We start from the raw sequence: 11,507 nt of genomic DNA, 5'->3' as shown, positions 1-11,507 counted from the left end.
TAACATAATATATTTTGACATAACTAAAGTACATACAATAGAGTACATGCAGTATAACTACTGTATAATGTACAGGAATGTAGACATTTCAACATTTGAGGTGACAGAAAAACTAAAATAATTTTGAAACAGCTTGGATATTGTGATTTACTTATACTGTGCATTCTTTTTACTTTTAAGGTCTTTGTACAGTAACCAAATAAGTACATTACCAGCCAATGTATTTGCTGGTTTGACAGCATTGGAAACACTGTAAGTATATTACTTATGTTTGCTTACTTTTACAATTTGGTTTTAATTTAGAAATTCAATATAAAATTATTTTACATTGTTGGTTAAGCAATGATAATAGATTATTATTGTTACATAATTGTACACTTTGTGATCTAATAAAAATATCTTTATAAATCACTAGTTTTTAGTTCATCCATCATGAATGAACTTTATTTTTGTGTAATACATAATAATTAAAAATAATAATAATAATTCAAAATCAATCACTATATAAATATCATTATAATAATTACGGTATTTGTTTATGTAGTGATTTTGTTTTATGAGAATAAAAATTATTTAATATATATTTTATATTTTGACATTAAAATGTTGATACAATACAGTGCATGTATTGTAAGTTCAATTGTAATAATGGACTAATATGTACTTTATGATTCAATGATTATTTACTTTAAAACCAATTTAAAAAGCAACAATTTTAAAATAATTGAACTATTTATTTGTGTAAGATACTAAATATGTGTTACAAATTAGATAATACATCTATTGCATGGTTGCGAACAAACAATTTGAATTTGGTGTAAAATTTTCTTTTGTGAAAATAAGTCATTTAAATATATTTACCACATTTTTATTTTAACATAGTATATTTTGTACATCACTAAAGTACATAAAATAGAGTACATGCAGTATAACTACTGTATAATGTACAGGAATGTAGAAATTTCAACATTTGAGGTGACAGAAAAACTAAAATAATTTAAAAACAGCTTGGATATTGAGATTTACTTATACTGTGCATTCTTTTTACTTTTAAGGTATTTGTACAGTAACCAAATAAGTACATTACCAGCCAATGCATTTGCTGGTTTGACAGCATTGGAAACACTGTAAGTGTATTGCTTATGTTTTCTTACTTTTACCCATTTGGTTTAAATTTAGAAATTAAATTATAAATTATTTTAAATTGTTGGTTAAACAATGATAATGGATTAATATTATTATATAATTTCACAATTTGTGACCTTATAAAAAATATCTTTATAAATCACTAGTTTTTAGTTCATCCAACATGAATGAACTTTATTTTTGTGTAATACATAATAATTCAAAATTAATCTTAAATGTAAAATTTCACAATATAAATATCATTATAATGATTGTTATGCTAAATAATTAGTATTTGTTTATGTAGTGATTTTGTTTTATGAGAATAAAAATTATTAAAATATAAATATATTTTATATTTTGACATTAAAATAAAATATTGATACAATACAATGCATGTATTGTATGATCAATTGTAATAATGGACTAATAATATGTACCTTATGATTATTTACAGTAAAAACCAATTTAAAAAGCAACAATTTTTTAATTTATCCACCCTGATTGAACTATTTATTTTTGTAAGACATAACAATTGAAAGTGAATCTGTATTACATATTAGATAATACATTTATTACATGGGTGCTAACAAACAATTACATTTGGTGAAGACATTTTATTTTAAGAAAATAAGTTATTAAATTATATTTACCACATTTATATAAAAAATGACAAAATATTTCTAAGTAGGCCTAATCAATATTTGTTTATGTAGTAATTTTGTCTTGAGAATAAAAATTATTAGAAAATTAATACATAATAATTCAAAATTAATCTGAAATTGTAAAATTTTACAATATAAATCATCATTATAATGATTGTTATGCTAAATAATTAGTATTTGTTTATGTAGTGATTTTGTTTTAAGAAAATAAAAATTATTAAAATATAAATATATATTTTATATTTTGACATTAAAATATTGATACAATACAATGCATGCATTGTAGGTTCAATTGTAATAATGGACTAATATGTACTTTATGATTTCATGATTATTTACAGTAAAACAAATTTTAAAATCAACATTTTTAAAATGTATCCACCATGATTGAAGTATTTATTTTTGTAAGATATAACAACTGAAACTGAATCTGTATTACATATTAGATAATAAATTTATTATATGGTTGCTAACAAACAATTTTTAATTTGTTGCAGAAATTTTATTTTAATAAAATAAGTTATTAAAATATATCACCTTTTTATTTTAACATAGTATATTTTGACATCACTAAAGTACATACAATAGAGTACATGCAGTATAACTACTGTATAATGTACAGGAATGTACACATTTCAACATTTGAGGTGACAGAAAAACTAAAATAATTTAAAAACAGCTTGGATATTGTGATTTACTTATACTGTGCATTCTTTTTACTTTTAAGGTCTTTGTACAGTAACCAAATAAGTACATTACCAGCCAATGTATTTGCTGGTTTGACAGCATTGGAAACACTGTAAGTATATTGCTTATGTTTGCTTACTTTTACAATTTGGTTTTAATTTAGAAATTAAATATAAAATTATTTTACATTGTTGGTTAAGCAATGATAATGGATTATTATTGTTACATAATTGTACACTTTGTGATCTAATCAAAATATCTTTATAAATCAATAGTTTTTAGTTCATCCACCATGAATGAACTTTATTTTTGTGTAATACATAATAATTAAAAATAATAATAATAATTCAAAATCAATCACTATATAAATATCATTATAATAATTACGGTATTTGTTTATGTAGTGATTTTGTTTTATGAGAATAAAAATTATTTAATATATATTTTATATTTTGACATTAAAATGTTGATACAATACAGTGCATGTATTGTAAGTTCAATTGTAATAATGGACTAATATGTACTTTATGATTCAATGATTATTTACTTTAAAACCAATTTAAAAAGCAACAATTTTAAAATAATTGAACTATTTATTTGTGTAAGATACTAAATATGTGTTACAAATTAGATAATACATCTATTGCATGGTTGCGAACAAACAATTTGAATTTGGTGTAAAATTTTCTTTTGTGAAAATAAGTCATTTAAATATATTTACCACATTTTTATTTTAACATAGTATATTTTGTACATCACTAAAGTACATAAAATAGAGTACATGCAGTATAACTACTGTATAATGTACAGGAATGTAGAAATTTCAACATTTGAGGTGACAGAAAAACTAAAATAATTTAAAAACAGCTTGGATATTGAGATTTACTTATACTGTGCATTCTTTTTACTTTTAAGGTATTTGTACAGTAACCAAATAAGTACATTACCAGCCAATGCATTTGCTGGTTTGACAGCATTGGAAACACTGTAAGTGTATTGCTTATGTTTTCTTACTTTTACCCATTTGGTTTAAATTTAGAAATTAAATTATAAATTATTTTAAATTGTTGGTTAAACAATGATAATGGATTAATATTATTATATAATTTCACAATTTGTGACCTTATAAAAAATATCTTTATAAATCACTAGTTTTTAGTTCATCCAACATGAATGAACTTTATTTTTGTGTAATACATAATAATTCAAAATTAATCTTAAATGTAAAATTTCACAATATAAATATCATTATAATGATTGTTATGCTAAATAATTAGTATTTGTTTATGTAGTGATTTTGTTTTATGAGAATAAAAATTATTAAAATATAAATATATTTTATATTTTGACATTAAAATAAAATATTGATACAATACAATGCATGTATTGTAGGATCAATTGTAATAATGGACTAATAATATGTACCTTATGATTATTTACAGTAAAAACCAATTTAAAAAGCAACAATTTTTTAATTTATCCACCCTGATTGAACTATTTATTTTTGTAAGACATAACAATTGAAAGTGAATCTGTATTACATATTAGATAATACATTTATTACATGGGTGCTAACAAACAATTACATTTGGTGAAGACATTTTATTTTAAGAAAATAAGTTATTAAATTATATTTACCACATTTATATAAAAAATGACAAAATATTTCTAAGTAGGCCTAATCAATATTTGTTTATGTAGTAATTTTGTCTTGAGAATAAAAATTATTAGAAAATTAATACATAATAATTCAAAATTAATCTGAAATTGTAAAATTTTACAATATAAATCATCATTATAATGATTGTTATGCTAAATAATTAGTATTTGTTTATGTAGTGATTTTGTTTTAAGAAAATAAAAATTATTAAAATATAAATATATATTTTATATTTTGACATTAAAATATTGATACAATACAATGCATGCATTGTAGGTTCAATTGTAATAATGGACTAATATGTACTTTATGATTTCATGATTATTTACAGTAAAACACATTTTAAAATCAACATTTTTAAAATGTATCCACCATGATTGAAGTATTTATTTTTGTAAGATATAACAACTGAAACTGAATCTGTATTACATATTAGATAATAAATTTATTATATGGTTGCTAACAAACAATTTTTAATTTGTTGCAGAAATTTTATTTTAATAAAATAAGTTATTAAAATATATCACCTTTTTATTTTAACATAGTATATTTTGACATCACTAAAGTACATACAATAGAGTACATGCAGTATAACTACTGTATAATGTACAGGAATGTACACATTTCAACATTTGAGGTGACAGAAAAACTAAAATAATTTAAAAACAGCTTGGATATTGTGATTTACTTATACTGTGCATTCTTTTTACTTTTAAGGTCTTTGTACAGTAACCAAATAAGTACATTACCAGCCAATGTATTTGCTGGTTTGACAGCATTGGAAACACTGTAAGTATATTACTTATGTTTGCTTACTTTTACAATTTGGTTTTAATTTAGAAATTAAATATAAAATTATTTTACATTGTTGGTTAAGCAATGATAATGGATTATTATTGTTACATAATTGTACACTTTGTGATCTAATCAAAATATCTTTATAAATCAATAGTTTTTAGTTCATCCACCATGAATGAACTTTATTTTTGTGTAATACATAATAATTAAAAATAATAATAATAATTCAAAATCAATCACTATATAAATATCATTATAATAATTAGTATTTGTTTATGTAGTGATTTTGTTTTATGAGAATAAAAATTATTAAATATATATTTTATATTTTTACATTAAAATGTTGATACAATACAGTGCATGTATTGTAAGTTCAATTGTAATAATGGACTAATATGTACTTTATGATTCAATGATTATTTACAGTAAAACCAATTTAAAAAGCAACAACTTTAAAATGTATCCACCATAATTGAACTATTTATTTGTGTAAGATACTAAATATGTATTACATATTAGATAATACATCTATTGCATGGTTGTTAACAAACAATTTGAATTTGGTGTAAAATTTTCTTTTGTGAAAATAAGTCATTTAAATATATTTACCACATTTTTATTTTAACATAGTATATTTTGTAAATCACTAAAGTACATACAATAGAGTACATGCAGTATAACTACTGTATAATGTACAGGAATGTAGACATTTCAACATTTGAGGTGACAGAAAAACTAAAATAATTTAAAAACAGCTTGGATATTATGATTTACTTATACTGTGCATTCTTTTTACTTTTAAGGTCTTTGTACAGGAACCAAATAAGTACATTACCAGCCAATGCATTTGCTGGTTTGACAGCATTGAAAGGACTGTAAGTGTATTGCTTATGTTTGCTTACTTTTACCCATTTGGTTTAAATTTAGAAATTAAATTATAAATTATTTTTAATTGTTGGTTAAACAATGATAATGGATAATATTATTACATAATTTTACAATTTGTGACCTTATACAAAATATCTTTATAAATCGCTAGTTTTTAGTTCATCCACCATGAATGAACTTTATTTTTGTGTAATACATAATAATTAAAAATTAATCTTAAATGTAAAATTTCACAATATAAATATCATTATAATGATTGTATACTAAATAATTAGTATTTGTTTATGTAGTGATTCTGTTTTATGAAAATAAAAATGATTAAAATAATATAAATATATATTTTATATTTTGACATTATTAAAATATTTATACAATACAGTGCATGCATTGTAGGTTAAATTGTAATAATGGACTAATAATATGTACCTTATGATTCCATGATTATTTACAGTAAAACCAATTTAAAAATCAACATTTTTAAAATGTATCCACCATGATTGAACTATTTATTTTTGTAAGATATAACAATAGAAACTGAATCTGTATTACATATTAGATAATACATTTATTATATGGTTGCTAACAAACAATTTTTGATTTGTTGCAGAAATTTTATTTTAACAAAATAAGTTAAAATATATCACCTTTTTATTTTAACATAGTATATTTTGACATCACTAAAGTACATACAATAGAGTACATGCAGTATAACTACTGTATAATGTACAGGAATGTAGAGATTTTAACATTTGAGATGACAGAAAAACTAAAATAATTTAAAACAACTTGGATATTGTGATTTACTTATACTGTGCATTCTTTTTACTTTTAAGGTTTTTCTACAGTAACCAAATAAGTACATTACCAGCCAATGCATTTGCTGGTTTGACAGCATTGGAAACACTGTAAGTGTATTGCTTATGTTTGCTTACTTTTATCAATTTGGTTTAAATTTAGAAATTAAATTACAAATTATTTTACATTGTTGGTTATACAATGATAATGGATTAATATTATTATATAATTTCACAATTTGTGACCTTATAAAAAATATAAAATATCTTTACAAATCGCTAGTTTTTAGTTCATCCAACATGAATGAACTTTATTTTTGTGTAATACATAATAATTTAAAAATAATAATTGGCGAGGCGGACAGAAGTAAAGTACAATATCACAACCGATCTTAATGTATGAGTGTTTATTTAACACCATTCAATTCTGTAAAGATTGAATAAAAAACAAAGGTTACAGTAAAAGTCAACCTGACTAAAAAGCTCATGTAAATAGAAAACATACATAAAACATTATTTCAATATTAGATCAATGCATCGATAATCATCAACCCTTTCAATAATGACTTGTCATTAGATAGTTAACATTATTCTTTTCATGTTCAATTCTGATTCATTAATTCAAACATATTATAAAGCATAATCAATGGAAACTTACTACTTTGACAGGATGTAATTAACATTTAAACAAGTCTCTGATTACAGCTGAAAACAGCCATACAAAACCCATAAAAAAAGCTATGCAAGAACAAAGGAAGGTCAGATAACATTCCTACAGTATTATGTAACCAATGCCCAGATAGCAAGGTACAACTCATGAATATTCATTAGTCATTAAAACAAGCGGCTATGTGACGTGCTTTAGCAAATGGTCCATACTGATATTTTCTAAGTTGAAAACTCATTGAAATCAATTATCTACATCATTTACCATTATTCTTAAAACATATAAAAATTACCTATAACATTACATAATATCTTATGACCGCAATAATTATAGATTACACTATATAAGTCGGTAAATTAACTCAAAAAGCATCCATGAAGTTCTGGATATATAGAAACGAAGCCCTAACAAAGGCTTTCGTAGCGGCAATAACCCATGCTCTCAATGCTACAAAATGTTGATCAATAATCATTAATTACATAAATTGTATAGAAGTCTACGTTAAATCAGTAACAGTATTCAGATAAAGAACACATACCCTAAACATCACAGTATAAATATCTTAATGATATTTACTAAAAACTGGTAAATTAACAGAATTAAAATACTTATAAAAACATCGATGCGAGTCAGCTGCTCGCCATGCTGGATCTACGCTTGTTTATTAGAGACAAGAAAGGACGCCCTCAATGTTAACTAAATAAATATCTGTTTCAAACGAAACATCCTCCCCCACGATGCGACAATGTTGCATCAAATCTAGCATACATTGCAATACTAATAACCTTCGGCTGGGCATATTACAGCTATCTTGTTGATAGGTCGGCTGAAATGTCCGGTGGCAGTTTTTACTTTAATGTTGCGGATTGGACCATCGGCTCCGGGATACACTTCGGTGATTCTTCAAAGGTGCCACTTCCCACGAATAGCATTCGGGTCTGAAAGTATTACCACATCATTCACTTTTAATTTCTGTCTACATTCCACTTGCGTCGAGGGACTAACAGTGGAAAGACGTCTCTAGTCCACCGCTTCCAGAATGCATTACCTATCTTCTGTACATATTCTAATCTTTCTCTCGGGTTCTTGCTTGGCCGGAATGGTCCTTGAGGTACTCTACTAGATGATCGACCTAACAAGATATCGTTGGGGCAGATATATTTACCATCATCTGGATCATTTGGAATTCTTCCAATAGGACGTTCGTTGACTAGGTTGGCTCTTTCTTGAAAACATGTATGAAGCTCAAATGGTGTCAGTTTCTGTTCACCTACAGCCTTCTTCAGTGCCAACTTGCAGCCTTTTACTAGTGCTTCTGCGCACCCATTTTGGTGTGGAGCGAGTGGGGTGGTGAATTTCCAGATTACTTGTTGTTCAGCACAAAATTTCTTTAATTCCTCTTTGCTCCAACCTTGGATCATTTGTCGCAGTTGTCTTTCAGCACCAATAAACTGTGTACCATTATCACTCTGGATCATTTTCGGCTTTCCTCGGATTGCAAAGAATCGTCTAAGTACTAACAGAAACTCCATCGTAGAACAATCGGTTGCTACTTCCAGGTGTACAGCTCGGGTGTTGAGGCAAGTAAAAATGACTCCATAATGTTTTGCTGTCTTGTTTCGGCTAATTTTGACAATATATGGCCCGAAATAGTCGCATGCTGTATAATAGAAAAAGTGGTGTATCAGAAGCCATTCTTTCTACAGGAAGATCAGCCATAAATTGCGTCTCAGTTTGGTGTTCCATGGTTCTGCATTTTACACAACGAAATTTAATCGTCTTGGCTAAATTCGTCACACCAATTATCCAGTATCTGCTTCGGACTTTAGCAGCTGTGGTAGCAACTCCGTAGTGACCCCGCTCGTGAACATACCGGGTAATCAGATAGGAAATATGGTTATCGCTCGGTAGTAATACTGGATGACGTTGGTCGTACGACAATAGACTTTTAGAAGCTCTTCCTCCTACGTATAGTAACTTATCTTTAAGGAACGGGCTTAAGGATTTCAACTCTCCTTTCTGAATTCTGGCATTAAGTTGTTTCTGAGCATCAAAAATCCAGTACTCTTCCGCCATGTTTAATTCTTCCGCGCAAAGTGAACCCTCATTTATACTGCATTTCGCCTTCAGGTTAGCAATAAATCTAAAAACATACGCCGTGACTCTGATTAACTTCCTCCAGCAGGAAAACCTTTCGCTGTCGATGACGACTTTCTTCTCTGCGCTTACCATTAATACCGTCTTATCTTTCTTCCTTTCTTGATCTATTTCTTTAGTGTCCGCTTTAGGAATAGACTTTGGCCACTGTTCTTCCGGTAACTTCAGAAAGGCTGGTCCATTCTTCCATTCATTCTCCAGGTTCTTTATATTAATACCTCTGGATACTTGGTCGGCGATGTTGTTTTCTCTTGGTATATGACGCCAATCAGATGGATCTTTATGACCCTGAATTTCAGCAACTCTGTTTGCTACAAATGACTTGTAGAGTCTAGACTGACCTCGTCGGATCCAAGACAAAGCTATTATACTATCCGAAAAGAATACAACTCGGTCAAAACTCACTGTCATTTCTTCTTTAATCGTACTGTACAGTCGTGATGCAACAACAGCAGCTTGTAATTCTCAGAAGCATCACAAAAGACAATTAGTTCAGGTGGTTTGAGGCTGGAATTAGACAACAGGCATCTTGGAAAGGAAACTTTATCTAAGTCTGCTAATTCTGTAAAGAATTGTCTCCATTCGGCTTTACTATTTTCATTTAAGTCATCATCCCAGTCACACCCTTGTTGCCATAGCTTCTGCATCATAATCTTTCCCCTTATCAGGAATGCCGTAGCAAAGCCAATCGGATCAAAAACTTTCGCCAGCTCACTGAGAACAATTCTCTTTGTAAGAACATTTGCTGGAAATGAGGCAGGTTTAACTTTATAAAGCAATAGGTTGGTGGTAGGGTTCCATACTACCCCTAGAACCTTCTGTTCTAACTCGTCATTCAGGACCGATTTGTCATTTAGTTGTTGATTGGTAGGCGAGTTGTGAATTTGACCATTGAATATCCATTCTTTGACTTGGAAGCCTCCTGTTTTCAGCACATGGTCGATGTCTGTTGACAATTGTTCGGCAGATTTAACATCGGACACTGACGTCAGTATGTCATCCATATAACTGTCATTGGTGATAACTTGAGCTGCCTCTGGATAAGTCTCCTCATTAACTTTAGCTGTTTTTCTCAACGCTACTTGAGCCATGGCAGGAGCTGGTTTGTCGCCAAAGGTGACATTAGTTTTAACATATATGTCGGCCCTCTTTGTTTGATTACAGTCACGCCATAGATATCGATGAACTTGCTGGTCGCTCTCGGGTATAGATATACGATGATACATCTTCGAAATATCAGCAGCTAGAGCGATTTCTTGTTGCCTGAATCGCAAGAGAACTCCAAACAGATTATTAAGTAAGTCAGGACCCTTCTCCCAAAAATTGGTTTAGTGCTTGGCCCTGAAATTTAGCAGATGCATTAAATACAATTCTTACAGGTGTCGATTTTTTTATCTGATCTGATAATGGCGTGGTGTGGCAGGTAACATATTGGTCCATCATAAGTCGCTATTTCATTCTCTGACAGTTTCCGGGAAAAACCTAATTGTACCATTTCTTCCATTTGTTGCTGATAGCATTTCAGGTGTGATAGGTCTTTCTTTAGTCGATTTTCAGTCGAGACTAGCATTCTCTCGGCAAGCAGTTGGTTGTCAATTAGCTTTGAAACATCCATTTTCCATGGGTATGGTATTTGCCACTTGTCTCCGACCTTTTTACAGGACCTCCACATCACGTTGTACTCTTGTCTCTCTGAAGGTGTCAACTTTAGTTTATGAGATGGTGATTGATTACAGGAACAATTTGGCAACTGAACCCCCATTTCTTCTGTTCTCCAAAACTTAGTTAGATCGGTCTTCTCAGTTAAGTTGATCGTTAACACTGTCATATTATGTTTGTGGTGGTTGTTGGATGACCCGAATGTTACCCAGCCTAATGGTGATTTTCTGAGTAAGTAGCCATCTACTTGCCTGGTCTTTCCACTATGCATCATAGGATAGTCTACACCAATTAGAACATCAACCGCACCATCTCCTCGGCTCAACGTACAGCCTAACTCTCGTTCTAAACTCTTAATGACATTCTTGTTGGGCTTTTTCACATTGGCTATCTCAGGAACTTCAATA

The sequence above is a fragment of the Antedon mediterranea genome, chromosome 9 (assembly GCF_964355755.1).
Source record: "Antedon mediterranea chromosome 9, ecAntMedi1.1, whole genome shotgun sequence".
Lineage (NCBI taxonomy): Eukaryota > Metazoa > Echinodermata > Crinoidea > Comatulida > Antedonidae > Antedon > Antedon mediterranea.
This window is presented reverse-complemented; position numbering follows the sequence as displayed.